Source organism: Malus sylvestris, chromosome 11, assembly GCF_916048215.2.
Source record: "Malus sylvestris chromosome 11, drMalSylv7.2, whole genome shotgun sequence".
NCBI lineage: Eukaryota > Viridiplantae > Streptophyta > Magnoliopsida > Rosales > Rosaceae > Malus > Malus sylvestris.
The window spans coordinates 19,091,125-19,096,853 of record NC_062270.1 but is presented as its reverse complement, the minus strand read 5'-3'; the positions used below and the strand labels follow the sequence as shown (position 1 = coordinate 19,096,853).

Genomic DNA, 5,729 nt, shown 5'->3' with positions numbered 1-5,729 from the left:
CCTCTAAGAATTTTCATTTTAAGTTGGGAATAATATAGTCGTTCCTCATCACCCATCTCACTTGTGTCCATAGACATAATTTTTGTCTCAAAATCAAGTTGCTTAAGTCGAATTTTTTGTTCATCGTGCTCAACTTTCTTCTTAATAAGTTCCATTTTCCTCTCGCCTCTTTCTTTTTTCTCCTCATGTAACTTTTGATTTTGCACCGAAATAGCTGTGGAGTGGTTCTTCGCGGCTTCTTTCATTTTTCTCTTGGCAGCCTTGTTTCCTAGTGGCCTTTTCTCAATATCAATGTTGTCTTCTTCAATCTCTACTAGTGTTTTTCAAGTAGAATTCTTTTTCAAAGATTCTACCACTTGTAACCACTTTGTTTGGTGCCTCAATAAAACCCATGCATGATCAAGATTGAATTTTTTTTTGGTGTAGTGCTTCATACGTAGCCTTCGCATTTGCAATCTGAAAATAAAAATGCACATGAAAATAAATATGTATAATTAAAATTAAATACATCAACACTATATTTGATTTACCATGTCTTGCTGAGTTGCGCCACTTTGGTTATGCTCATAGACATGCAGAAAATCTATTGACCTCCTTCTAGATTTTTTGCCATCGTTGAGACAACATTCGGCCAATACGATTACTCTCGAACCACTTGTTTTGGTTGTAGTACTCCTCAATTCGTTGCCAATAAGTTTGATGTTTTTGGTCATTTCCAATTATGGCATCCAAGCTAGCGTTCAACCATGCACTAATAAGAATATGATCCACATCCTTGTTGAACCCAGCACCACGAATAACTTTTTTCTTGCTTCTAGATGCTTCCACATCGATTTGTTCAAACACTTGACTTAAAAATTGAGATTGTTGCGAAGAAAAATCTGGAAGTTCAAAAAATTGAGAATCCATAATGTACTTTGATGAGAACAATTAGCTGGGCATTTGAAGTGAAGGAGCACAATGAAAATGTGGTATTTATAGAGAACAAATTTAAGATTCACTGCTAAAATAAACAGTTTGCGCGACGAGGTATATTTTGTCGCGCAAAGGTCGTGAAAAAAGACATTGTGCGACGAACATTTTCAATTTCATCACACCTCTAAACAATTGTGCGACACTTTATTAGTCATCGCGCTAAAGTTATACGGACAAAGGTTTTTGTTGTACAATATAAACGGGTATAAGGGCATTTTGTGACTAGTTTATCTTGAAAAGTTTCGCGCAACGGAAGATGTAAGAGGCGAGTGGTAATGCGCGACGAAGAAATAAGACACACTTAATTTTGCGTGACGACCGGTCGTCGTCGCACACGTGTAATTTTTAATAAAAAAATAAATAGAATAAAAGGAAAAAAAAAAGATTTCATACTAATGACAAAAAACAAAGTAAATTAATTAATAAAAAAATTTATTTATAATATAAATAAAAATGTACGTACAAATATAAAGTTTTAAAAGAAAGCGGGAACAAAACTATGAAAAGAAAGCGGCAAAATCTATAGGCATGTCGTTCAGAGGTGCATGGTAATCTTGCTGTTGGTTGGGGATGGGGTCAGACGTCGACGGGCCTATTGCTGTGTTTGCTCGGTGTGGAAGGGTTGTGAGGGCGATGGTGCAGAAAAACCGGGGAGATGTATTCCAGAGGAACTGAGGGCTTGTACAAGCATTGACATTTGAGACTTGTATGATGCCATCTCACTCCTCAGGCCAGCGATTTCCTGCGTCAAAGCTGTAACCCGGTTCTTTGATTACGAGGATGACGAGGCTCCACTCTCCCGTCGCCTAGCATTTCGCATCCCCCAACAATATGTCCTTGGCCTCTGACTGAAAATCTGGTCCAACGTCTTTGTGATGATGTGAAACCCTGCATCCTCAAGAGGATCCATAAACTCGATTGGTGTGTTCGAATGAAGCTGAAAGGCGGACTCCTGAAGCACCAACTGACTCTTCTCCACCATAGTTGCCTGGGGAAAACAAAAGGGTTATTAATAGAAATTAATTTGAAATAATTAGTATAAATATTTAATGCATAAGAAAGTACTTACATGAAGGGACTCGGTCAACTCATTCTCAGGCCGAAAATAAACGTCAGCAAAGATATCGATCTCCAGAAATTTTGAACCCTCCTAAAATAGAAAAAGATAAGGAAGATGTTAGTATGAAAAAAAAAATTATTAATAACATTTTAAAATTGGAAATGAAAGTTGTAATATATACCTTCTGTTGCACCTCCATCCTATAGGAGAAAGGACTCGAACCCGAATGGTGGAGAAGAGTCTTCTTCTCCCGATTGATCTTATTTGCCTTCGCCTTCTTCTGTTTTATACAAAAAATAAACGTATTAGTTGTAATACTTAAAGAAAATTAAACAAATAATAATAAACATTAGTAAAAATTAAAAAAAGTAAAATGAAAGAAGTTGTAATTAAAAACGCACCATATAGGTCGGCTCCTGAAAATGACCGCAAAGCCAAACCTAACTATCTTGTCGGTCCTCCAACTCCTTCGGACAACCGTCCTCGAGAGCAGCCTGCGGATCATCAAACTGTTGGAAACATTGGTGCATGTCACTTTTCCACTACTTGTAGCGTTCGGAGAAGGGCCGATTGAGGTACGCGAACATGTCCCCGTCCATGTCCTCCAAATTGTAGTTTGTCTACAATATAACAAATATTTTGAAAGTATCAGTAATAAAAGACAATAATAAATATAAATATATAAATTTTACATGAAAAGCATTAAAAAGGCGGCACTACTTACGGACAATTGATTGCGCACCCTGTTCTTTATCTCCTCTAGCATCGCCTTCCAAGACTTCCATAGCATAGGGCAAAAGCTCCGCATGACATGCCTAACATCGTGGGCCAATGCACTATGCTACTCAGCCGTTGGTGCTGCCCGATGTCGCTTATCGTATCCAATTGGGACACGGCCGTTGGTCACTCGGGTGACATTCGCCGTCTTCAATTGCTGACAAGGTCCTTGGGTGTTTTTCTTCGCTGCAAAGAGATGAAAAAAAATATCATTAACCCAAAACTAATAATAGATCCTACTAAAATTTCAGCATAACCTCCCCTATAATTAAAACATTCCCCAAAACCCTGAAAATAATATAAACAATATACGTATCCAACACAATGATCACAACAGTTTAATAAAAGGTTCGGAACGATGGCAACTTTCTAATCCTTACATGACATAACAAATTGAATCTAAACTAACAAAACTCAGTTAACATGGGAATGAGGGAGTGAATTAGGATTGTATACCTAGCCGTGTACCCGAGGCATTGGTTATGGATCCCGATGGCGACATCTGGTCCATGGTGCGGGGGCACCGGTGATTACATTGGGCGCTAACAGGTAATGCCACTGAAGAAGTCGACGATGCCTGCGCCTGTGGTACTAGAGGACCAACAGGGTCAACCAGATTGACCGGCCTATGGTCCATCTCTACCGGAGCAGTGGCGGCAGTAGTAGGTGTAGTCGTCGGACTAGGTGTAGAAGTCACCAGCCTCCGGGTTCTAATGAGGTGAGACATCTACAAAATTGGAAATTAATTTGTTTCATACAGAAAGATTTAACTTACTGTACACATGCTAATAATTTCAACATAAATTTAAAATGAAATTTAAAAACCCAAATTAAAAAACCCAAATTCTAAACCCAATTCAAGTTTGGCAGAAACAAAACTTAAAACTGATATACTATACACAAACTAATCAATTCAGATAGGATATAGACCCAACAATTATAACTTATAAGAAGAAACTAGCATAAATGAGTAGTTAGAGGCAAAATCATAGCCTATGAGTGTACGCGTCCGTATGTATGTATGTGCTCTATGTGTGTATGTACTGTGTGTGTGTGTGTCCATGTATATATGTTGATTTTGGGTGTGTGTGTGTGTGTTGATGTATGCTAATTTTCCATGTACTCTGTGTGTATGTGTGTGTGTGTGTGTGTGTGTGTGTGTGTGTGTGTTCATGTATGCAAGTTGTGTGTGTATGTACTAAGCAACATAATTACTTAATAGTTTCACAGGTAGTAATGAGAAAAAGGACCATATAAAGTGATTCTCAGTCTCTTTAAACATCGACATTACATATAGAAATCATATGACTATTGGATATAAATAGACATATCAGCAAATCAATGCCATGATCGTCTTCAACAGAAAAGCAAGACGGAGGAGAAATGGACAACAAAAGAGTAAGAACAATAAGGGAGAAGAGTAGCTTAGGACAAGTCATTAAGGCATCCATTTAGTTCTTAGTATTTGCTTAATTAGCACGTAAGAATGGTGATCATGTATTTATATTATAAATATGCCCCAAGTGCAATGTGAACACTTACCAAAATTTTTTAGGATACAAAATTACACGTCGGAAATTCAAGTTTACAGTCATACAGACCCATGTAGAGGTTTCTGTAGAGCACGTACAATGCATACATCAAAAGAGAAAAACAAGAAATGCCATCCAACTCTGTCTCCCTTTGTTTCTCAAATATATCCAAATTCAGCCAAGAAAGCATACATGGGAACTGAGATTGAAACACAACCTAAACCAGCAACCTTTTAATTACATTGAGAAAAAGAAGGGAGATGGTTGAACCTTTGAAAAAATAACTTGATGATTCAAAATATTCCACAAATCAACAAAGGTCAAGGATCCCATCTTAGACAGATCGTTTTGAGTGCCACTTAATTTTTTAACCGTAGAAAATTTTCAATTCCAAATAAACTTCAACATGAAGGAAATAAAAAAAAAATGCAAAACTCCCAAATTAGCAATACTGCAAGATAGATACTTTATTGAAACTAATCGTATCTGTAGGAAAGAACATTGGCTTCTCAAACTTCATCTTGCTTCATTTACAAATGTGCAACAATTTAATTAGAAAAAATCTAAAATCCAACAACAAAGTAGCAAAAACCCTACTCGGAAAACCAAGGAACAAAGCTAAAGATAGTAGTAAGTTGATTTAGTTCCATTATTTCTCAACACATTGAATCACTTTGCATGGTAATAAGAAAAATTCAATCATAAGAGAAGCAAGGCCCTAATTCTAACCCTTTACTTGAAATTATAAAACCCCTAATTTAAGAACCCTAATCTAACCCCCAGTGAAGCACCCTAAATCTAACCCCCAATTTAAGAAAACCTAATCTAACCTCATTGCCCAAAATCATTCCCCTAATTTAAGACCTAAATCTAACCCCAATTAAGAACCCTAAAAACTCTAATTTAAGAACCTAAATGTAACCAGCAATTTACAAACCCTAAATCTAACCCGACTGCCCCAATTCTAACCCCCAATTTAAAAAAGAAAAAAAAACAAAAAAACCTAATTCTAACCCCCAATTTGAAAAAGAAAATTGAAAATAAAAACTGAAGAGGAAATTACCTCTTGGAGATGAAGCCGTGACGGCCGGAGAAAGGGACGGTGAGACAAATGGAGATATAGAGGAAGGAGAGAGAGGGTATCGCACAGGGAAAAAGGGAAGAGGGAAGTGAGGTTAAAATATAGAATCTTGCGCGATAGAGCCTTTGTCTCGCAAGGCTAAAAAATCGTCGTGCAAGTTTTTTAAAATTTCTGCGAATAAAAAGCGCCTTAATTGAAATTTCAGACACTTACGCGATAAATACATATATTTCGTCGCGCAAATATACTTTGGGCGACGAAATATATGTATTCGTTGTGCAATATTCCCGCGTAAATTTAAAAT

The 5,729-nt window shown here is 37.1% G+C and overlaps 2 pseudogenes; both read right to left on the bottom strand.

Moving 5' to 3' along the window:
* Nucleotides 1–627, bottom strand: LOC126588540 (glutathione S-transferase T3-like; annotated as a pseudogene).
* Nucleotides 628–1,443: 816 nt separating this feature from the next.
* LOC126591046 (uncharacterized) lies at nt 1,444–5,483 on the bottom strand (annotated as a pseudogene).
* Between the last annotated feature and the right edge of the window lie 246 nt (nt 5,484–5,729).